General features: G+C 41.8%; 2 long non-coding RNA genes across 2 annotated transcripts in view; one reads left to right on the top strand and one right to left on the bottom strand.

The window, feature by feature from the left end:
• Positions 1 to 3,491: 3,491 nt before the first annotated feature.
• The window catches only part of LOC309664999, a 32,279-nt gene continuing 10,635 nt past the window's right edge, over positions 3,492 to 25,135 (top strand). Inside the window, exon 1 of the long non-coding RNA XR_014266139.1 lies at positions 3,492 to 9,675. This is a non-coding gene — a long non-coding RNA (uncharacterized lncRNA). The remainder of the gene's footprint in view (positions 9,676 to 25,135) is intronic.
• The window catches only part of LOC309665021, a 201,621-nt gene continuing 190,480 nt past the window's right edge, over positions 13,995 to 25,135 (bottom strand). The window contains exons 2-3 of the long non-coding RNA XR_014266163.1: positions 23,180 to 24,031; positions 13,995 to 22,869 (exon numbers count right to left, since the gene is read on the bottom strand). This is a non-coding gene — a long non-coding RNA (uncharacterized lncRNA). The remainder of the gene's footprint in view (positions 22,870 to 23,179; positions 24,032 to 25,135) is intronic.

The raw sequence follows: 25,135 nt of genomic DNA, 5'->3' as shown, positions 1-25,135 counted from the left end.
CTGGGGTGCATGTATCTTTTTGAATTAATGTTTTTGTTTTCTTCAGATATATACCCAGGAGTGGAATTGCTAGATCATATGGTAGTTCTATTTTTAGTTTTCTGAGGAACCTCCATACTGTTTTCTATAGTGGATACACCAATTTATATTCCCACCAACAATATACTAGTGTTCCCTTTTCTCCACAACCTTGCCAACAGCTGTTATTTGTGGTCTTTTTGATGATAGTTGTGAGGTGATATTTCATTGTGGTTTTGATTTGCATTTCTCTGATGATTAGCGATGTTGAGCATTTTTTCATGTGCCTGTTGGCTACCTGAACGTTTTCTTTGGAAAAATGTCTATTCAGGTCTTCTGCCCATTTTTAATCAGGTTTTTTTGATATTGAGTTGTATGAGCTGTTTATATGTTTTGAGTATTAATCCCCTGCTGGTCATATAATTTGCTAATATTTTCTCCCACTCAGTAGGTTGTCTTTTCATTTTATCAATGGTTTCCTTTGCTGTGCAAAAGCTTTTAACTTTAAGTAGGTTCCATTTGTTTATTTTTGGTTTTGTTTCCTTTACCTTAGGGACAGATTAAAAAAATATTGCTATGATTTATGTCAAAGAGTATTCTGCCTATGTTCTCTTCTAAGAGTTTTACGTTTTCCAGTCTTACGTTTATGTCCTTAATCCATTTTGAGTTTATTTTTGTATATAGTATGAGAAAATGTTCTAATTTCATTCTTTTACATGTAACTCTTCAGTTTTTCCAGTACCACTTATTGAAGAGACTGTCTTTTCCCTACTTTATATTCTTGCCTCCTTTGTCACAGATGAGTTGACTCTAAGTGTGTGGGTTTATTTCTGGGCTCTCTATTCTGTTCCATTGATCTATGTATCTGTTTTTGTGCCAGTACCATACTGTTTTGATTACTGTAGCTTTGTAGTATTGTCTGATGTCCACGAGCATGATACCTCCAGCCTTGTTCTTCTTTCGCAAGATTGCTTTGGCTATTTGGGGTCTTTTGTGTTTCCATACAAACTTTGGAATTATTTGTTCTAGTTTTGTGAAAAATGCCATTGGGGGGGCTTCCCTGGTGGCGCAGTGGTTGAGAGTCTGCCTGCCAATGCACGGGACGCGGGCTTGAACCCTGGTCTGGGAAGATCCCACATGCCGCGGAGCAACTGGGCCCGTGAGCCACAACTACTGAGCCTGCGCGTCTGGAGCCTGTGCTCCGCAACAAGAGAGGCTGCGATAGTGAGAGACCTGCGCACCGCGATGAAGAGTGGCCCCCGCTCGCCGCAACTAGAGAAAGCCCTTGCACAGAAACGAAGATCCAACACAGCTAAAAATAAATAAATAATTAAATAATTAAAAAAAAAAAAAGGAATTCCTTAAAAAAAAATGCCATTAGTATTTTGATAGGGATTGCATTGAATCTGTAGATTTCCTTGAGTAATATGGTCATTTAAGCAATGTTAATTCTTCCAATCTATGAAAACAGTATATCTTTCCATCTGTTTGTGTCATTTTCAATTTCTCTCATCAGTGTCTTATAGTTTTCCGAGTACAGGTCTTTTACCTTCTTAGTTAGATTTATTCCTCGATATTTCATTCTTTTTGAGGTGATGGTAAATGGGATTTTTTTTTAAAAATTTCTCTTTCTGATTGTTTGTTGTTAATGTATAGAAGTGCTACAGATTTCAGTATATTAATTTTGTATCCTGCAACTTTACCAAATTCACTGAGCTCTAGTAGTTTTTTTGGTGGTACCTTTAGGATTTTCTATGAATAGTATCATGTCATCTGTAAACAGTAACAGTTTTACTTCTTCCTTTCCAATTTGGTTTCCTTCTATTTCTTTTCCTTTTCTGATTATTATGGCATTATAACCATTATAGAGAATGAGAAACTTGACACAGAAGAAATACGTAACTCACTTAAGGATTAATTTTCTGGTGGTAGAACTGGAAAGGAAGGGATTTTTCATGGGGTTCTTCTGTAGTTTTAGAAGTCAAAGATTCCACAGTGGACATTATGCAAACTATGTAGCCATAAGCAGTCTTCCAGGGAGGATGACAAATTGTACCCTCTGAATTAAGTTTTTTAAAATTCAAGAAGCTATTTAATAAGTTGCAAATGTTTGTTTGGTGTCATATGAGAGATACCCCTTGAGGGATGTACAGATGGCATCACCTGCCTGAGAGCCCTAACAGCCATGCATAAGCCCTGGGCTGCATGGTTTGGATAATTTACTCAAATGGAAAGGCTGACTTGTTCCTTTAGGAAAACAGACCATTCATTTAAAGGAAGTGAAAATCTTTTTTTTTCCCTAAGATGGGCAAAAAAAGTTGTGTAAATTCCATTCCACAGAAGGTGTCACCAGAAAAAAAAAAAGATAGTGTCAAAGGAAGTACTTCTAATGGAAGAATACTGGCCAATAAAATGTACCTGCCCATTTTCCTTAGACCCCTGACATATGACTCCAAGGATGTCTCTTTTCAGGACCCTCGTTTGGTGCAGTGAGTTGAGTCTGGACAGGGCTCCAAAAAGATAGTTGCTGCAGGCTTCCGCTAGCAGCATTTACTGGCAAGGGGAAGTATTCCCCAAGGTCAGGGGCAGGGACAGGGACATTGCTTACATGCAGATAATCAGAAGGCACAGGATGGACTCAAACATTTGTGGCTTTCTCACCCCCTTCAGTATTTCTCAATATGTAGAAAATCTCTTTCTAGAAACTACTAACACCTTTTATCTCAAACTGTCAACACTAATAGTGGTACCAACCCATTTTTTCTACCACAGGTATTGACTCATTTTCTTGGGACCAGAGATTCCATCACACATTTTTCAATCTGCTGCCCCTGCTCGCACACCACCCTTCCCAGCTGCAGAGTAAGGCATACCATGGGTGTCAATGAATGGTTAATGGGTTTAGTTCATTCCCAGTTCCATTTTTTTAATACTTACAGGTTGGGCTATAAAAGTCTCACAATTCCCTTGGCGATGGCACATTACTACTAGTAGTGAAAGCTCAGAAGTAATCATAATTACTCAGCCATAAAAAAGAATGAAATAATGCCATTTGCAGGAACATGGATGGACCTAGAGATTATCATACTAAGTGACGTAAGTCAGACAGAGAAAGACAAATATTATATGATATCACTTATATGTGGAATCTAAAATATGACACAAATGAATCTATATACAAAACAGAAACAGACTTACAGACATAGAAAACAAACTTACGGTTACCAAAGGGGAGAGGGAAAGGGGAGTGATACATTAAGAGTACAGGACTAACAGATACAAACTACTATACATAAAATAGATAAGCAACAAGGATTTACTGTATAGCACAGGGTACTATATTCAATATCTTGTAATAACCTATAGTGGAAAATAACTCGAATATATATCTCTATGTATATTCAGTTATATATATATAACAAAGTGATTCCGTTATATGTATATATTTCTAAACTATAGTTATAAACTATATATATATAAAAAACTGAATCACTTTGCTGTACACTTGAAACTAACATAATACTATAAATCAACTATACTTCAATTTTTTAAAAAAGAAGTAATCATAGTGGAGATTAGCTGTACATTTCTGAACTGCAAAAGCCAGCCCAAGTTTGTGGTCAGGGCTTCTATTTCTGCTTCCTTGAAAAGTTGTTAACAAGGATCAGGTCAGTTCTTGTCTTAATCCTTTAAATCAATGTGTACCTGTCCACAGTGAAAAGGGTACATGAAGCAGACCGACCTTCTGGATCCAAATATGGTGGAAAGGAAAGGGCCTGGGTTCCCTTCTGCAGCATCAGGTACTGTCACCCCTCACCCTTCCAGACTCACTATCTGTACCTTCCACTGCTAGAAACATAGTTGAGAATCAGAATGTACTATTTTTTTGTCCCTTGTTTGTTTCTAAGACTCTGAAACACACAATACTTATGTAACAAAGTCTGTATAGCAGGATCTTATTTTGGGTATGATTTCTATGGCAATTTCTGCCCAGTCTTCTAGACTGGACAGCCCAGGTGAGATATGCACAGATCCCTCAGATTCACTGCACATTCCTGCTACAGTGCCACCCATGTTGGGGGTCCTTTAATGCAGACATAAGAAAGGAACTATCTTTATTTGAACAAAACCATCTCACTATAGGCAAACAAAATTTCTACTAAATAACTTGATACATTTCAACTAAAAAAAACCTCATGAATGGAGGTCCGGTTTTAATCTTTACTCCTTCTTCTGGAATAGTGGGTAAGGCTGTAGTTCTCTGCCCATGAGTAGCTAGGACAGAGCCACCATCTTATTTATGAGGTTTTCACACGTCTGTATATGCTCTTCATCATTATGCAAGATATTTATGACCACAAAAAGCATCTCCAAACCGTTTGTTGCTGCTTCTCACAGGGATATTTACATTGGTCTCTTCTTTCTCTGTCGTCATGTTATACTCATGATCACCTTCTTATGCTGCCCTGGGGATGGACTTCCAGGGTCTCGTTTATTCTTTGGTCATCCACTTAGTGACAGGCCTGGGGTCACGTCAGACCCCATCCTGTCCATTTTAATTCCAGGTGTAAGACTCCACTGGTCACATCTTTCTCGAGGGCACTCTTGTGCACTGGTGACTCCAGTTCTTTAGAAGGTCTGACTCTGGCAACTGACTCAGTCCTGCGTTCTCAGTCTTGGGAGGGTCTCTTCCCTAACCACAGTGTCCTGGATAAGGAAAAATTAGCTCTCTGGATGAGCAATGTTTCTTTACCAAAATCTAATCCATAGAATACTAGGTAATGGAGATCTAAATACATGTAACATAAAGCAAAAAATGACACCCTGTGTGTCCATATGGAGGGATTTGGGGGCCTTTACTCATTCATTGATTCACTCATTTACGACGTCCTTAGTGAAAGTTCTAGAGGACACCACTGATATCCTTCCCAGGTCCCCAGCTTTTCTGTGCCACACAGCTAGCTGCTCACAGCTTCGCCTTTCTTCTAACTTTTGACTGTGACTGCTGAAGTCACCTTGTCCACTTAGAGAGTCTGGGAGTTGATGACCCACTGTGCCCTCATGGCCTCTGCTGCTTAATGACTGACCTTACTGTGGAGGAAGCATTTGACATACCACCCTCCTTTCCTCCCAAAGGGACAAACTCTGAGGTGCAACTGATGCTCCAGAGCTCCCCTGGGACCCGGAGACCGGAACTTTCTCCTGGCATCACGCCATTGCTTGACTTCGTCCTCTTTTCTCTCTTGCCTCCATGATCCCTTAGCAACTTTTCCCAGGAACACGTCCTTAATAAATCACATGCACTCATATGTTTTTTAATTAAAAAAATTTTTTTTAAAATTTATTTTTAACTTTTTATTTTATATTGGAGTATAGTTGATTAACAATGTTGTGATAGTTTCAGGTGTACAGCAAAGTGATTCCGTTATACATACACATGTATCTATTCTTTTTCCAATTCTTTTCCCATTTAGGTCATTACATAATATTGAGCAGAGTTCCCTGTGCTATATAGCAGGTCCTTGTTGGTTATCCATTTTAAATATAGCAGTTTGTACATGTCAATCCCCAACTCCCTAACCATCCCTTTCTCCCACCCTTCCCACCTGGTAACCGTAAGTTCAGTTCTCTAAGTCTGTGAGTTTGTTTCTGTTTTGCAAATAAGTTCATTTGTATCATGTTTTTGAGATTCCCCATATAAGTAATATCATATGATATTTTTCTTTCTCTGTCTGACTTACTTCACTCAGTATGACAATCTCTAGGTCCATCCATGTTGCTGCCAATGGCATTATTTCATTCTTTTTAATGGCTGAGTAACATTCCATTGTATATGTGTACCACATCTTCTTTATCCATTCCTCTGTCCATGGACATTTAAGTTGCTTCCATGTCTTGGCTATTGTAAACAGTGCTGCAATGAACATGGGGGTGCATGCATTCTTTTGGACCATGTTTTTCTCTGGATATATGCCCAGGAGTGGGATTGCTATATCATATGACAGTTCTATTTTTAGTTTTTTAAAGAACCTCCATACTGTTCTCCATAGTGGCTGTACCAACTTACATTCCCACCAGCAGTGTAGGAGGGTCCCCTTCTCTCCACACCCTCTCCAGCATTTATTATTTATGGATTTTTTGATGATAGCCATTTTGACTGTTGTGAGATAATATTTCATTATAGTTCTGATTTGCATTTCTCTAATAATTAGCAATGTTGAACATCTTTTCATGTGCTTCTTGGCCATCTGTATGTCTTCTTTGGAGAAATGTCTATTTAGGTCCTCTCCCCATTTTTTGATTGGGTTGTTTGTTTTGATGATATTAAGGTGCATGAGCTGTTTGTAAATTTTGGAGACTAATCCCTTGTCGATCACATCATTTGCAAATATTTTCTCCCAATATGTGAGTTGTCTTTTCATTTTGTTTATGGTTTCCTTTGCTGTGCAAAATCTTTTGAGTTTAATTATGTTCCATTTGTTTATTTTTGTTTTTATTTCCATTACTCTGGGAGACGGATCGAAAAATATCTTGCTGTGATTTATGTCAGAGAGTGTTCCGCTTATGTTTTCCTCTAAGAGTTTTATAGTGTCTGGTCTCACATTTAGGTCTTTAATCCATTTTGAGCTTATTTTTGTGTATGGTGTTAAAGAATGTTCTAATTTCATTTTTTTTTACATGTAGCTGTCCAGCTTTCCCAGCACCATTTGTTGAAGAGACTGTCTATTCTCCCTTGTATAGTCTTGCCTCTGTTGTCTTAGATTAATTGACCATAGGTCTGTGGGTTTACTTCTGGGCTTTCTATCCTGTTTCATTGACCTATTTTTCTATTTTTGTGCCAGTACCATACTGTTTTGATGACTATAGCTTTGTAGTATAGTCTGAAGTCAGGGAGCCTGATTCCTCCAGCTCCATTTTACTTTCTCAAGATTGCTTTGGCTTGCACTTATAGTTTTGGTTCAGGGTCTGCTTCTGAGAAAACACCATCTAAGATAAGCACCTTCTACATGCCAGACAATGTGATTATGTTCTAGTGTAAGAGACCATAGTGGAGAAATTAAAAAATGAAATAAATGGGTTTTAAAATGTCATTAAGCATCGTGGATCTCTAATGAAATACATGGTCTATGAGTCAGGATCATGAAAGAAAAGAGATGGTATACTCACCTTACCTGTGGGTGAAGGATCCATACTCAGAAAACTATAAGACACAGGTGAAAGAAATTGAAGATGACACAAACAGATGGAAAGATATACCATGTTCTTGGATTGGAAGAATGAATATTATTAAAACGACCATACTACCCAAGGCAATCTACAGATTCAGTGCAGTCCCTCTCAAAATACCAATGGCATTTTCCATAGAACAAGAACAAATAATTTTAAAATTTATATGGAAACACAAAAGACCTTGAATAGCCAAAACAATCTTGAGAAAGAAGAACAGAGCTGGAGGAATCATGCTCCCTGACCTCAGATTATACTACAAAGCTACAGACACCACATCTCCACCTCTTACCTTGTTATTTGTACTCTCAATCATAGACCCACCTTGCCTCTCCTCACTGTGATCTTTGCTCCCATCTTAACTCTGGTTCAGATTCTCCTCCAGTTATGCTCCACTGGGTGATATCTGCTTGCCCTCCTCTTATCACTACCTGCAGGATCCTTTTCTGTGAGACAGCAGCCTCTGGCAGCACCCTGCCCTCCTAACCACTAGAGGGCAGTGCTTCCAGCCTGGGGAGCAGAACCCACCCCCACCCCCCCAACAAGGAGACAAAAATCAAAAGAGGGCTGCCTCAAGAGCTCTCAGCTCGCATGATCAGCTGCCCATCCTAAGGAAAGTCTTTTAACACTTCCTTTTTTTAATTTTTGCTCTTTCCTACTCCCTGGGTATGGATTCCATAGGCACTAAAAGGCATACGTGTATTCAGATAGGAGATTATGTGTTTTGCAAAGAGGGGAAGAGTTCAGATGTTCCCGCTAGAGTCTGTTTAACCTACTGCATAAAACAGAATTCTAATCAGCTCTGTTACCTCGTTTCTGACTCCACAGTGGATTCGAAAGAAGGGTGGAGTCAGCAGTGGTGTTAGAAATGGGAGCGAGATAGTGAGGGAACAGGTGAAAATGGAAATAGAAACAAGAACTCAGAATGCAGTGCAGGCAGTTCACGTGCAGACGACCAGCTTTGTAGTAGAAAAAAGTAGAACTGTACTCAGACCTCAACCACTTCTTAGCACTTTATTGCTCTTATTTATGGGCACAGAGTCATTTTTTACAAGGAAGAATATGAGCCTCCTAGAAAATGGTTAATGTCGGTCATTGCACTTTGTTTAAAAAGTCAGTGAAGAATGTAATGCACCTTTTAAAAAATGTTCGTCTTCTGGTTAAATAGTAATAGTTAACATTTGCTAAGTACGATGAGCTAGGCACTGTGCTAATATATTTATTACATTCTTTAATTGTCATAACTCTGCAAGGTAGGAACTATCATCATCCTCATTTTATAGGTAAGGAAGGTGAGGTTTTGAAAAGTTAAGTCAGGTGCCTGCCTGCCACCCAGTTAGCAGAACCAGCGCTGGAATTAGGCATGACAGCCCACGCCTTTAATCGCTATCTTCTATCTGCAAAACCTGACAAACGTTATAGTGGTTCAAAGGCTACACCATCAGCTCTCTGGAGCATTCCCTTCATCCATAAACCATGTCTGATAAATGGGGCAAAATCGTACTACTGAAACTGGGTAATTCCAAGAGGATGCTCAAAGTAATGGAACAAACAGAACAATAACAAAAGGTATTGAATAAAAAAGACATACAATTCAATCATCATAAAAGAATGAGAATCGATTTGATTCAGCTTTTAATAAATCTCTGAGGGGGAAAAACATACACAAGCTCTGGCGGAGGTGACTCAGTGTTTACCAATCCTCAGGTCAAGTTTGTCTTTGTCAATCCACCGGTTTCTCTGTAGCCTTGGTCTCTGCCATCTCAGAAATGTGGATGTCTTCTCCTGCCCTCCACAAGAGGGCGCTGAGTTTCCCAGCACGGGACCCACTTCATGCCAAGAGACCCGCTGAAACAGGATAGAACCACTAGGGGGAAGCAGTGAGGTCCTTATGCTTCATTCTTCCCTGAGATTTCAAATTTGTACTCTTGGTTTTTGATGTCATCATTTTAAAGATGCTCTCATCTGAGAGACATATTTCATCGTGCGTGGATGGTGCCAGAGAAAACCGGGCTCTGCAAATCACGGGGGCACACTTCAGCTCAGCGTTTCCATCTCATCAGGGCGAGTCTGATATCAGCAGTTAATTTTGCAGGAGGCCCCAGGTAAACAGCTTACCTAGTAGAAAAGGCATTTTCTTCTGCTCAGTCTACTCATAACATTTTGCAGGACATATTAAATCCATTAAACTTTTCCCTGTTTCAAGAATGCATCATCAATCACAAACAACTGCAAAATATCTGATTCTTGTCATTTCTTTTTTGAGGGAGTTGGAGTGAATACAGAAATACAAAGACAATAGGAGGGGTCGAGTCCGGATGGAAGTAGCCCACGCACTCTTCAAATGAGTCGTTTGGGTTCTGGAGGAACTGTGCCACCTAACAGCACCACCTGAAGACTCTTCTGGAAGACTACAGAATGCTACATCAGGTATGCACTGAAAAGAGCTCTGAAGTGATTAACTTAATGACGATGATTACTCTGGGTTTGATTTTTCAAGTGCCCTCTTCTGTACATGTGGCTAAGAACACATCGCTTGAATGGATACAGTTAAGATTTTAACACAAATAGAAGTGGGAGATTGGAGACGGTTCAGCATGTTCTTCAACATGGACTAATAAATGGCCATTTAAAATGATGCCGAGGAGTATACGTATTGATACGGAAAGATAGTCACAAGATATTGAGTTTTCTAAAGTAAGTTCTAAAGCAGTATGAGCCCATTTATGTAATACAGATTTATATCCATGCATTCAAAAAAGTCTGAAAGGCATATTTATTATCTCTGGATGGTAGAATTATAAGTGATATTTCTTGTTTCCCCTTCCTTTTGCTTATCTGTGGCTTCAAAATTTTCTCCCCAAACCATGTATTGCATATACGATTTTAAGTTCACCAAAATATGCACGTTGTATCATTTGCTCTGCAAGGGTTTGTTTAGGTAGAGCCTTCTGATCTTTTTACACAGGATGTTCTCAGAATCACACAATTTTCATCCCTCTGTGCTTACCCTGGATCCACAAGGTTGAATTAAGAATGAGCCAGGAACAATTGCTGCTCTTATGTGATGTCGTATTTGCCGTCTTGCTTTCAGAGGGCAGTGCCACGTCTCCCAAATGTCCCTGCTCAAGGCTCTGGTCCCCAACGCCACCCCAACCATCTGACGTGTCCTGTCTTATTCTATTTCCCAAGCTCTGTGATTACATAGACCTTTTCCTCTTCCTTGATCATCCCCTGCACTTGCAGGGCCCCAGGCCTTTGGTCAGTTTACCCACCACCTGGTAAACCTTTTCCGCTGGCCTCACCTTCTCCATCCTTCATGGTCCATCTCAAGTTTCTCTTCACTTGGAGCCTTTCCTGAATTCCCAGAGGCTGTGAGCAATCCAGTGTTGCGAGGGTGGGAGTGGGTGGGTGATGAAGCCAGACGGTGCTCCTGTGGTCTCTGCTTTTCATGGGTGCTTCTCAGGAACAGTAACCACATCCGCGAACAACCAGCAACCTTCGCCCCCGAGCCACCGGTACCACGGGCGTTTATAAAGTGAAGTGACATATCTTAACCAAAAATACACGCAACAGACAAGAATTGGACTCTTACTAAAATGTTCCATTGGAATTCACAGGTTGTTTAAGAGAATTTCAAGAGCATATCTGAACACACCTTTCCCTCTTGAGTCACAGCGAAGGTTTTCGCAGAAATGATTTTGGTGGCCGCTGCTAGTATAAGACGGCGGAAAAAGATGCTCTGGGTACACACAGGGCCGCGAGGAGCAAGTCCACCCTACACGCCCCGGGAGAAGTGGCACACCAGTCCCACCCCGGCCTCTGCTGTCCTGGGCGATGGGCATGGGCTCCGTGGGGCAGCTGGAAGGCAGCTCCTGCTCGGTCCCTGCACCCTCCGCACCTGAGAAGTCCAGGAGGCCCTGAAGGCCCTCCCATCCTGTTTCCTGGTTCTGTCCTGGTCCCCCAGTGATATCGCCATTTTTCCCACTTTCCAAGCTCCTCCCCGTCCACCTCTCCCGGGCCTGCCCTCAGCCAGGCAGTGGGGGTCTCACTGGATATAAGTGGCCACTAAGGACAATCGCAGCCCTCCCGGGTTGGAGGGAGGCAGGTCCTGACCCAGCTGGGCTCAGCTACTCCTGGTTCCTCAAACACCCCACGTGCTTCCCTCCTGTTTCCCACAGGGCATATGCCTTGACCCCTGCCTGGAACTTTCTATCTTAATTCCATTCCAACTCCCATCCAACCTCCAAGGCCAGCTGAGGTCTCTCTCCCCTAGGGCTCTTCTTGACCGTCCCCACCCCCAGAGCATCTGTCCCCTCGTCCTCACAGCACTGGCCTTGCTGTCATTCATTTAGTCCTGGGCACATGCAGGCTTTGCAGTCAGGCTACCGGCTCCCAGGCTGGGCCCGGCCACTTGCTGGCTGTGTGACTCTGGGCAACTTACTTACCTGCGCCTTCCTCAGTTTCCTTCCCTGTAAAATGGGAATAATCGTAGTACCTACCTCATAACGTTGTTGTAAGAATTAAATGAACTAAGCCAGCGATTCCTGCTACACAGTAAGAACTTCATAACTGTTCATTTTCCTCTGGAGAGCACATCTTTCTCAATTTAGTACATTCTTATTTAACTTTCTATAATTTACATCTTGTCTTCCTAACAAGGTTACAGCTCCTTTTAGTGCTACGACTGAGCCATTTATCTACAGGGCTTTTTTGTAGTCTTCACAGCACCTACCCCGTAACCTACACACAGTAGGTGCTTAATAATTACTTACTGCTCAACTTACAAAATGGCAATAGGAGTGTCTTGTCATATGCAAAATAGACCAAACCAAACTGCCAATCATAGGTCAGTGTACCTGACTCTGCAAAACAAACCACCCTGAAACATGGTCACCTAAAGATCCTGATGACTCCTTATTTCTCATGATTCTGTGGATTGACTGAGGAGTTCTGTTGGTTGACAGCATTCAGCCAGAGGGTCAATGGGGCCGGAAAGTCCGAGATGGCCTGACTTACGTCTAGCCATTGGTACTGGCTGTTGACCAGGTTTCTTGATTCTTCTTGACTTAACTTCACATCCTCCAATAAGCTAGACTGGGCTTTCCAGCCTGGTGCGGGGGGGGGGGTCTTGGGAATCTAGGTTGTTACAGTGAAAGACACATTACCCTGGAGGTCTAGGCTCTGGAACTTGCCGTGTCACTTTCATCATATTCTATTGATCACAGCGGGTCCCAAGGCCAGCCCGGAGCTGAGGAGTGGAGAAATAGGCACCACCATTTGATGGGAGGAGTGGCAGAGTCATATTGCAAAAGGGGTGTAGACAGAGGGAGGCCTGATCCACTGGGGGCCGTTACTGGAAGCATTTTCCACACATCCTTGGTAAGAGGTTTGGTCAACTTGTGAGATGACAACCTCAGTAACCTTTCTCTCCCGTGCTTGGTGATTTAACAAAGGGTTTCACAAGCATTTGCTGTTTTGACCTTCACAACAACGCCAATTCCTCTGAGGCAGAGAGAAGAGGTATTAACCCTCTTTACAATGTAGAATAGAAAGCTGAAGTTAGACACGTGCCCTGACTCTCATGGCGATTATTAACAGAATTGTACTAGTGTGACAGTTTCCTTTTTTATGAGTTATGAAATATTTGTCTTGCAGAAAGTGTGGAGAGCAATACAAACACCCACCCATGTGACATCACCTTGCTTAAAGGCTAGACTGTGAGCAACTCGTTGGGAGCCCCCATGCCCCGGTCCCCATCACATGCCCTCCATTTCCACATCAGCATTCTCTCTATGGTGATAGCAGCCATCTTGAATTTGGTGTTTATCATTTCCATGAATAGTTTTTACATTTTTATTCATAAATAATACCTACCATATTGCATCATTTCTAAGGCACACATCTTTTTTTTCTTTTCCATTATAGTTTATTTCAAGATACTGCATTTAGCTCCCTGTGCTATACAGTAGGTCCTTGTTGTTTATCTATTTTATATGTATAGTAGTTTGTATCTGCTAATCCCAAACTCCTAATTTGTCCCTCCCCCCCCTTTCCCCTTTGGTGACCATAAGTTTGTTTTCTATGTCTGTGAGTCTGTTTCTGTTTTGTAAATAAGTTCATTTGTGTCATTTTTTAAGATTCCCCATATAAGTGATATCAAAATGTTGGTTTCATTACAAAGCTGGATTGGAAGATGTGGCATGGCTGTGAAGTCGAGTGGGTTTGCTAATACTCTCCTATTTTGAACTTACCCTCCAAAATGTAAAGCACACATCTTTTTTCACATTTGAATATCTCAGAAGTCAGGATGCTCTTATACCTGATGACACCTTACAATAGCTGCCAGCCAGGTGGCAGTCGTGCTATACTGCCTGCACATCCTCCAACATCAAAAGTAGCAGGACTAAACTTGCAGAAAATTGTGGAGACAACAGCGGGGCACTCTTTTTCCCTTCAGGAACCAAGTGGTTGTGAGGGGATCGTGGGTACGGAGGTAAATCAGAAATGTCCAGCAGTGTTCCAGAAGGAGGGCTCTAAAGAAGCTTAGCTATACCTAACTGTAAAAATAGCTTAAGAACCCAGTGCCAACAACCGTGAGTTCTCTCATGGATTACTTTCAGGAATGCCTTATCACCGACCCTCTAGTTGGATGGAGGATTTATTATGTGGGCAACACAGACATCAGTGACTTTAAGTCAAAAGAATTTAGAAGAGTCAGAATTTACATGTGGAAAAGTTGATTTATTTCACTTCTATTTTACTTTTTTATGCACACACATAAAAAAGTAATATATGGTTAAAAAAAAGTGTCTATTCAAATATAGAGTATCAAATAATAAGTGACAAGAAAGCATTTTGTCAGAGTTTAATTCTCAGCATTTTTCCTGTTTTAAGGGTGCATAAAGTAATGATAGACCTTATAAACGTTAAGTACAGGATGTCAAGTTGTACCTGTATTTCTGCAAACCATGGCTGTTTGTTCAACATTATGCTTTTGAGATTTTCTCAGTTTGATAAATCCAGCCCCAGTTCATTCATCTTAACTACTGCATAAAAATTCATTGTATAAATATAGCATGTTTTATGTATTGCATTTTATCCATTCTCCTATTAATGGGCATTTAAATTGCTTCCAATTTTTTATTTCAAAGAATACAGTTATGAGCATCTTACTCATAACTTCTTGTGAACAGAATTTCTGGATCACAGGGCACACGTGTCTTTGACTTTATTAGACATTCCCAAACTGTTCTCCAAAGTGTTTGTCTAATTTACACACCGACTAGCAGTGGTATGAGAGGCCCCAGTGCAAGAGCCCCTTGACGGGATTCCCAATCTCCTTTCTCGTTCCCTCCAACTCACTCCCCTTACATAGTCCAAGTGATCACGAAAACACACAGCAGGTCAAATCACAACTCAGCTTTACCCCTTCCCTGGCTTCCCACTGAGCTTCCCTGGCCCTAACTGGGCTCTACAGCCTCTTTCTTCCCTTGCTAACCCTCTGTCACAGCAGACCCACCCCTGACATCACAATCCAGCAACTTCAGAATCCTGCTACTTCCTAGCATGACACACACCCCTTCTCTCTCCTCAACCTCTGCGTCTGCCATTTCCTCTCTCAGGGAGGCTCTTCCCAACTAAACCACCCTGCCGCACCTGACACCCATCCAACTCATCCTTCATGGGTTAGAACAAACTTATCCCTCTCTTTCTCCTCAGGGTCTCCTTTGACCTCCCCTACACACACACCACTGCCACTGGAGTAAGTGCCTCTCCATACCCTCCGCAGTGTATCTCAGACACGCCCCATCCACACCTCCTCACACGGTGCTGAAGTGGCCTCTTTGCTTGTTTGGATCTCGCATTGGACTTTAAGCTCCCAAAGTGGGGGTGGAGGGGAGCAGTGTTGACCTTGCTCCCTGCCGTCTTCTCACCCAGTAGCTCGTCCACATGGTCTTCAGTAAGTTCTGTATTTGTTGAGTGAACAAGGGCATGAGTCAAGTCAGCACCGGAACCTAATCATTCGGGTCCCAGTTCCTTGAACTTCCTACTACAGGTTCCCACGCCACCCAAGGCACCTCTTCTTCCTAAACCTACAGATTATCAGCAGAGGGCCAGGTGGGCTACAGAAGCCACCATGAGGGGGAAATACCAGGGGAGAAATTGGGAATTTGGGTGTCAAACTACAGAAATTCCTTTCAGCTCGTTGCAACTGAAAGCCTTTAAGTGGGCCCTTGGGTGTTTTGTTTTTTAATTAATTTTTATTGAAGTATAGTTGCTTTACAATGTTGTGTTAGTTTCTGCTGTTCAGAAAAGTGAATCAGTTATACGTATACATATATCCCCTCGTTTTTAGATTTCCTTCCCATTTAGGTCACCACAGATCATTGAGTAGAGTTCCCTGTGTAGGTTCTCATTAGTTATCTATTTTATGCATAGTAGTGTATATATGTCAATCCCAATCTTCCAGGTCGTCCCATCCCCTCTTCCCCCCTTGGCAACCGTAAGTTTATTCTCTACATCTGTGACTCTATTTCTGCTTTTTGTTTGTTTGTTTAAAGTATTTTTTTTTAAATTACTTTATTTATTTTTGGCTGCGTTGGGTCTTCGTTGCGGTGCGCGGGCTTCTCATTGCGGTGGCTTCTCTTGTTGTGGAGCACGGGCTCCAGGTGCACGGGCTTCAGTAGTTGTGGCTCGTGGGCTCTAGAGCACAGGCTCAGTAGTTGTGGTGCACAGGCTTAGTTGCTCCACGGCATGTGAGATCTTCCTGGATCAGGGCTCGAACCCGTGTCCCCTGCACTGGCAGGCGGATTCTTAACCACCGCGCCACCAGGGAAGTCCCTCTATTTCTGCTTTGCAAATAAGTTCATATATACAGTTTTTTTCTAGATTCCACGTATAAGTGATATACGATATTTGTTTTTCTCTTTCTGACTTACTTCACTCTGTGTGACAGACTCTAGGTCCATCTACGTCATACAGAGTGGATGGTCCTTGGGTGTTTAAAGGACGAATCTATACTGTGTAATGAGGGAGCCAAGGAAGGAGCTGGCTGGGCCGGTCCTGTTTGCAGCCACCTACCGTGTACAGCTTGGGTAACAGAAGGCACATCTGGAGGTGTTCGAGAAGAAACTAGCCATTCTCTAAATAGGATGGAAACAAAATGGAAAAGGTTGAGTTAATGTTAAGAGATTACAAATAGTCTGAGATTATTTTGAAAGAATGTGTCTAGATATTCGATTTGTTTTTTAAGACAAGGAGTGAATTTGGCAAATCCTGACAGCCTTCTCCGACAACTCAAGAAAAAGGCAAAACCATTTATGCCTTCGAAACGTCTATACTGACTCGGGGTTTTGGGCAGAATAACAAAATCCTGAATTTAGGAACCTAACAACTTCCTTCTATGTCAAAGAGCGTAGGCTGACACCTCCTAAATCAGAAGTTCTTAAACGCTAGGATGCCTTCAAGTAACCAAAAGGGCTTGTGAAAACACCAGTTGCTGGACCCCACCCTCAGAGTTTCTGATACACTAGGTCTGGGTGAGGCAGGAAATTTGCATTTCTAAAAAGTTCTTAGAACCGTAGAAAGGAATGAAGTGCTAACACATGCTACAACCTGGATGAACCTCAAGAACGTTATGCTAAGTGAAAGAAGCCAGACACAAAACGTCACGTACTGTATGACTCCATTTCTATGAAATGTCCAGAATAGGCAAATCCGTAGAAACAGAAAGTGATTAGCGGTTGCCAGGGGCTGGGGGAGGGGAAGTAAGGAGTAACTGTTTAATGGGGACAGGCTTTCCTTTTGGAATGATGAAAATGTTTTGGAACTAGGTAGAGGGGGATAGTTGCACAACACTGAGAACGTACTACATGAGGATGAACTGTACACTTTAAAATGGTTAATTTGATGTAATGTAAATTTGACCTCAATTGAAAAAGAGATTCCTAAGTAGTGCTGATACTGCTGGTCAGGGACCACACTTTGAGGGCCACTGGCCTGAGTTACAGCACAGAGAGGGGAAGAGACTGAAGGGAGGTCAACTTCCAAAGTGAATGGAAGCTTCTCTGTAATCCACCAAGCTGGTCTATGACTGAGAATTCTGAAAGTCTGAAACAGGTTGTTATATTGAACCTTAGTTCTCAATTTGGGCTGAGACCCAACAGCTGGCAGCAACTTCCACGTTTCATATCTAAGCCCTGGACCACCTAAACACAGGTGTTTGAGGTGGTTGAGAACGAGTTTTGCTCTTCTCAGCTGATCATTCACCTCTAGCAGCTTAATCTTTATAAGCTTTACTGGTTTTACAGGATGAGGGGAAGTTGCCAAATAGATAGAGAATTTCTTTGGATGTAGTCATTGGTGTTCCTTGAGTCTGACCACATGTACTGGGGAAAGCATGAGGATTCTTCCCTTTCACCTCATCAACCCTGTCTCCAAACACTATTTGCTATCCTAGGACCATGTATCTTTGTAAAGAACTTGAGAAGGTGGAGACGATTTAATCCCCACTATAATATGTAAAGAGAGGGCTGAACCTGAAGCCAGAAGAACTAGGCACTTTTGAGCACCTTGACCAATTGTTTCCTTTCTCTGTGCTGGTTCCTCATCTGGAAAATGGAATAAGAACAGCCCCTTCATAGGGCTCTTGCCAGAACCAAACCAGATAACTTGTAATTATCACAGTTACTTCCCACAGTTACAGTGTTGCTCTACTCTTGTCTTCATGGATCCAATCCCTGTGTCTCACATCCTCTGACTGACGCCTCTCCTCACATGAAGGGGCAGTTCTTGATCTTTGTTTCTATGGTGACGCATGAAAGATGGTATTTATGTGTGTCACAACATAAGATGCATTTGTGCATTATTTAGGAAAAATCACTGCTGCTTCAGAAGACAAGAAATACAAATGGGAAGTGTGGATAGGTAGGTTGGTGACTCAGGGGACATGATAGGGCATACAGAGCATGTAAATGCTGAACAGAGAGAGGAGAGAATGGAGGGACCAAGAGGCACTTAAAACTCGTGATGTAGTCAGTATTCATAAGGCCGTAAATTGACCCCAATGATGATGGCCATTCTGGTCCCAAGAAACACAGTTGAAGACCACAGCTGCTCATCAGGCTAAGGGGTAAACTACAGCTTTGGCCAAGTGTGCCTGCTCCTGGGATCCTTCATAGGAGCAAATGTGTGTTGTTGACTCTAGACCTTTCATCCGCCAATCTCCCTTGTTCAGACATCCGCTCTGGTCTGTGTACTTATGCTACGGGGAGGGGTAGGATCAATGGTTGCCAGGAGCTAGTGGTTGGGGATGGGAGGATTGACAACAAAGGGGCGTAGGAGAATTTGGAAGAGGGGGTAGAATTGATCTATATCATGACTGTGGTGGTAGTTTCATGAGTGTATACACACTGGCCCAAATTCACAAAACCATACACTAAAAAGCATGAATTTTATTGCATGTAAATTATAGCTTAATGAAAAAATAAAAATAAATATGGTTTACTTAGCTCCCCCCAATTATACTTCATTTGTTCTGGGGTAGAACCAAGAGATTGTTTTACAAAAACTCCCCAGGTGGGAAATATCTGCTTCTGTCTAAGATGTAGTAACAGGGCGTGGATTTTCCTTCCTACCTGAGACAACTAAAAAAACAGACAAAATATGTGAAACAGTCATTTCCAAGTAAGTGGTTGCCAGGCAACACCAAGGACAGTGAGCCTTGCAATTTGGAGGTGATAAATATGTTTATTATCTTGATTTTGGTGACGGTTTCATGGATGTATACGTATGTTGAAGCTTATCAAATTGCTCACTATATGTACAGTATATTGTACATCAGCTATATCTCTATAAAGACTTTGGTTTTATTTAAAGGTCCCCAGGTGATCCCAAGTGTATAGCCAGAGTTGAGCACCGTCAGCCCAAATATATGACCTTACTTGGCCGTGGGATCTACCCTCATATGATTCTAATAATTTGAATTTAATGTAATGTTGAAGAATAGAAAGTATTAATGTTTATTAGAAGACATACTTTGCATAAATGGAACTCATTTTGGAAAATAAGTCTGCACTTGCAGGAATAATGTTTATTGATAAGGATTCTTTTGATAGCTCACTGTAAAGAAAGAGAAAATAGACCTTCCATGGAGAATTTTTAATTGTTAGTACAAAACGTGTCAGTAGGGGCTCCTAGGCAATTTGGAATATGTATTAAAAGTCTCAAAATTGTTCATAACATTTAACCCAGAATTTAAACTAAGGAAGTAAGAAATGAATGCAAGGGTACCACTGCAACAATGCTGGATATTTTTTGAAGAGCAAAGGAACTTTTCCCAGAAGCTCCCTACAGACTTCCTTCCTGTCTCTTTGGCCAAAATAATGTCACATGTTTATTCCCAAGCCAGTCACTGGCAAGACGAGTAGAATTATCCAGAACGACCTAGACCAATTAAGTTGCATTACTTCAGGCTGGAGAAGGTCCCAGCCTTCCCTCAGGCACATGGCTGTCCTCTATTTGGACAAAATCAGGGTTTACTGGCAAAGGAGAAAGCAGAGAAGTGGCTGTTAGGTGACGTGGTGAATGTGATATGATTCCATTTTTAGAAATAAAAGTGAACATAGATAGGCAACCCCCCAAAAATGAATGAAATGCTATATATTCTTAAATATTATCTCCAGTTGGTGGGATTACAGTGAATATTTATTTTTCTTATTTCTGCTTTGCTTTTTTTCTTTCCTAAATTTTCTGTAATGCATATATAATACTTGACCAAAAAAATTACCCAAGAAATGTCATTTTAAAATAAAACATGTTTAGCCCTCACCAGAGCTTTTTAAAAAGTAAGTTATAAGAGTAATTATGTAAGATCTAAGCCAGGGCATTCAGTGGAGATTGGAATCTGTCTGATGTACCTCCAAGGCAGGGCCTCTGCAACTACATGAATCACGAGGACCCAGAGGCCCCACAGAGATTTCAGCAGCTCTGTTTTGAGCGGCTACCCCTGCTGCCTGGGAGACCGTGCCAGTTAGTTCTTTTTCCAACCCAGAGGGTTGAGCAGCAGATTCTAAGCCAGTCCTTAGAACATGGGGGCCGAGAAGGTAATGTAGACCAGACTAGGGAACAGAGTTACACAGAAACCCTTGCCCCTCCCCACCCCCTACAAGCAGGAAGACAGAGATGGAGGAATGGAAATGAAAGGCATGAAAAAGAAGATAATTAAAGAGCAACAAGGCCACTCTGTGTCCCCAGACCACATGTCCGATAACTTGTGCTTGACCCTTAAGCACATTGATGTTGTGGCCAAGTCAGAGTGGAATTCTGGTGTGTCCCAAGTGTCACCTATGGCCACTTCTCAGTCCATACCTGGGATTCAAAGGGATGAAGGAGACCCAGAATGGCCAAAGTTGACCAAAACTGAGGGAAGACATTCAACAGCCGAGACATTTCACGGCAATCTACATTGTCACTAAACCTCTGAGCTGCTCTCAAACCCAGCCAAACCTGGCCCCTGCATCCAGCCCAGTCTCCACCTCCAGCCCGGTCTTGGGAGCACAGGGAAGGCAGTGCCATCAGGGAGACGGCGAGGCAGCCGAAGGGGAAAAGACACTGGCTTTAGGGTAACACAGACCTCAGTTCATATCTGCCTCCACCAACTCCTGGTTGTGCAAATTTGGGCGAGCTGCTTCCCCTCCCTCTGCCTCAGTTTCTTTACCTGTAAAATGGGGATAAATCTGTTTAAGGCACTCAGTGAGCTGGTGTATGCAGGGTGTGACAAACCTCACCTCCACATAATCCAGTGGAGAAGCTGGGAGAGGAGCAGTTGCCTGTGAATGCACCCCTGACACCTGCCCAGGAAATCCTTCTCTCCCTCACCTTGGACTTGGAGCACAGAAATTAATCGAGTGCCCTGAGGCCAGGAGTCTGGGGCTGTCATTTTTACTTCTCTGAATCAAAGTTTTGTGTTTTTTTGGTTTTTTAAAATAAATTTATTTATTTAATTTATTTATTTTTGGCTGCGTTGGGTCTTCGTTGCTGCGCGCGGGCTTTCTCTAGTTGTGGCGAGCGGGGGCTGCTCTTCGTAGCGGTGCGTGGGCTTCTCATCGCGGTGGCTTCTCTTGTTGCGGAGCACGGGCTCTAGGCGCGTGGGCTTCAGTAGTTGTGGCGCGTGGGCTCAGTCATGGCCCGTGGGCTCTAGAACGCAGGCTCAGTAGTTGTGGCACACGGGCTTAGTTGCTCCGCGGCATGTGGGATCTTCCTGGATCAGGGCTCGAACCCGTGTCCCCTGCACTGGCAGGCGGATTCTTAACCCCTGCGCCATCAGGGAAGCCCTGAATCAAAGTTTTGATGGAGGCAGATGACAGGTGCTTACTCTTGCCAAAAATAAACAAATAAATAAATGGTTTTTGGGAAATGATACCCGGTTCACTTCACCTGTTCACAGCCGGACCACCCGGTGCTGGGACAGTGAGCTCTGACTCTGGAGAAGAACAAATCGTGCCTGAGAGACCAAGGGAGATCACCAGAACCTCACTCTCTGCGAAGGATGGTGTGGGCGGTAGGAAGGAGGAGCAGAGAGGGAAGAAAGGAAAAGCAGCAGGACACTGGGGTGAGCCCTCTGGGAGTAGCTGTGACTTTGACTTATCTTTCCTCTGGAAGTGTTGAGCTCTTTGCTGGTTTAGCACAGTGAGGGACCTGTCTCATGGGAACTTGAGGGGAGGTGGTGAAGAAATTCTCTCCAATGAAAATTTCTGAACTATCAGCTTCATTAGTTCTACACAGGACATCTTATGCCTGCAAGGAACACACAGGGATCTCTCCAGGGGGAAGATTATTCTTGGTGGCTTATCTGCACACCAAATTCTGGTTCAAGAACTATTGAAACTGTCCTGAGGTTTGGGGGGGGGGAGAAATGGGGCATGTGAAAATGAGAACACTCAAGGTCATATTTATTTATTTATCCACATTGCATAGACTGAAATGGATCTCTTACAAAGCTTGACAGGCTATTAAAAATGATACATGACAAAACACGGCCAGTATGTCAGAGTTTTTGTACTCCTTTCTTTTTTTTAACCTAAAGTGTTTTTGGTGTGTTTTAGTATTTTATCTATGAAAAAGAATCGCGCTTGTGAAAATAAGGAGTTGTCTTTTTAGAAGTGTTACAAGGTATTTTACAAGTTTGCGTTTTGGTAATAGCGCATTTGAGATTTCAGAGATCATAGATAATAAATTCAAACCTCCCACCTACAGATGGGGAAGCAGACTCAGAGGTGCAAGGACTTACCTGAGTCCTTGCTGGTGTGGTTGACTCAGGACTGGAACTCAGGGCTTCACATAAATATTAAGACTATTTATTAGTATTTACACAGTAACTAATCCTTAAAATATGGACACATATTGCTCTGAAATAAAGAGTCAAACTGCACAACCCAATTTGTAACTGGAAACATAAACCATAGAATCAACATAGAGATGTTACTGGTTCAAGGGATTCACTCATGTCAAGTTGAAAGCAAGACCAAGAAACGCTGATGCGCAGAATAGAAGGTTAAGGTTGACTTTTCCAGGAACGGGGACAGGAACACCCTAAAAGCCAAGACCATCTAATCAGGCAGTCTTGCTAGCAGCTGTTGCCATGTTTGTTTTTTTTTTTATAAATTTATTTATTTATTTTGGGCTGTGTTGGGTCTTCGTTTCTGTGCGAGGGCTTTCTCTAGTTGCGGCGAGCGGGGGCCACTCTTCATCACGGTGCGCGGGCCTCTCACTGTCGCGGCCTCTCTTGTTGCGGAGCACAGGCTCCAGACGCGCGGGCTCAGTAGTTGTGGCTCACGGGCCCAGTTGCTCTGCGGCATGTGGGATCTTCCCAGACCAGGGCTCGAACCCATGTCCCCTGCATTAGCAGGCAGACTCTCAACCACTGCGCCACCAGGGAAGCCCCTGTTGCCATGTTTTAAGTGTGTGTTCATGGCCATGTCTGCTGGGTGAGACATTCTTTCAAATAAATATAAATAAATTTGTATGCTTCATGTATACCTCATCCAAATCCCTTGAGTGATGTTCTAAGAAATAAGTTTTGGAAACATTCAACACATGCTCCCATTTAGTGCTATTAACTTTGCTAGTAGATCTGAATGTTATGTTATTTGAACACAACCCAGTAACGTTCACTGGTGTTTTCCAGTGTTTGAATATTCCCTCTAGGCTACAGTTCTTTGTAAATTCTTTAGCTGAAAGAAATGCAAAGAGCTGATGATGGGAAAATTGTTGTGGAACACTTTGACAGGAAATCAGAAACTGAACAGAAATCTGAATTAGCAAAAGCAATATCAATTTCAACAGCAAAATCAAAACCAGGGCAAGAAGAAAAGAAAAATAAATATTTTTAATTTTCATCATTAGAAAAGGAAATGAACTTATATGAAGCAGTATGTACTCTAACACTTGACTTGAAATTGCTTTTGGATGCACTGCTAACAACTGAATGAATGTCAAGGCAAAAAAGAAAATTGGTTAGGCAATTAATGTTTTGTGTGTTTTAAATTTTCATTTTAAAAACAATACCTTATTGAAATATTTGTGTTACATTCCATTTTTATAATAATTTTCTTGAGTGTTTATCTTGTGTCTCTCCCCTTCTTTTAATATTTTTATTATCAAATGTCTCCATAAGGAAGAGATTATTTGTACATGTTGTTGAAATATATAATCTTGTCACAAGAAATTGATTCATAACTATAATAAACCATGCATTTATTATTATATCATTTTTACAGAAAACCTCTGGCAGTATAACCCTATCACAGAAAAATGATTCAATGTTCATTATTATGGTTACCCATTATTATTTAAATATAGGTAAATAAAATGTCGTGAAAAATACAGAATAATTTATGATTTCAGAATTCCTGAGAATTCCTGGGAATTCTGATCTCTTATTCCCAGATTCCAAAGACTGGTGCCTTTTGGGAATTTGGAAACACTAAGCAATGCAAGAGAGAATTACCAAGTGCCTGAAATGACTGTGGCCAGAAATATTTGGTGAATACTTAGTACTTAAGGACCACCTAAATGATAGAGCCAGAATCCAAATCTTTTTTATTCCAAAATTCATATTCTGTCCTCTACCTGAAACTTCCTCTACTGTCACTAACTATGTTTTAGTGTTCATTCATCCATCCATTATCCAACAAGCATTTACTGAGCCCCATGTGTGGGAACCATATTGGTCTAGCACAGAGAAGTTCAACAGTATTTGTTGACTGCCTGACTATGAGGCCCAAAAAGTACTTGAGCATGAATCAGTGGTCCTGAAGGAATGAGACACAGGACAGTCCACTTTTGATTGGGGGTAGAAGATACGGTCTAGGAAACAGTGGGGCAGCTTGGATCTAGAGTATGGTAGATGTCTGCTGGAGTTACACCTAGTATTGTAAGTGTACACATGGCAGGAAAAGAGGAAAGAAGGAAGGTCCTGAAATGGAGATGGTAGACTTTTAGGAGAAAGATGAGAGGTCTCCAAGATGCAGAGCTCACTGAGTAGGAACATGGACTTTGACATCTGATAGTCTTGTGTTCAAATTCCAATTTTGTGATCTTAGACAAGTTACTGAAGTGCTCTGAGGCTCAGTTTTCTTGTTTGCAAAATAGGAACAATAATACTTACCTTTAAAGCTTATTCTGTGAGTTATAGATATTTATATTTACTTATAATGCATATCAAACTCTTAGCATAGTATCTGGAACATAGTAAATACTCAATAAGAGGTAGCTATTAATCATATTTTATTGTCATTTTTCCTGATCCTAAATACTGGAAATAGAGAAATTTCCAGTATTTATGAATAACGTGCCATGAAGAGTTTTAGACATTTCTTTAATGAAT

The sequence above is a fragment of the Balaenoptera physalus genome (genome assembly GCF_965194825.1).
Source record: "Balaenoptera physalus genome assembly, chromosome: 7".
Lineage (NCBI taxonomy): Eukaryota > Metazoa > Chordata > Mammalia > Artiodactyla > Balaenopteridae > Balaenoptera > Balaenoptera physalus.
Note: the sequence above shows the minus strand (reverse complement) of the source record. Positions and strands in the feature narration are given on the sequence as shown.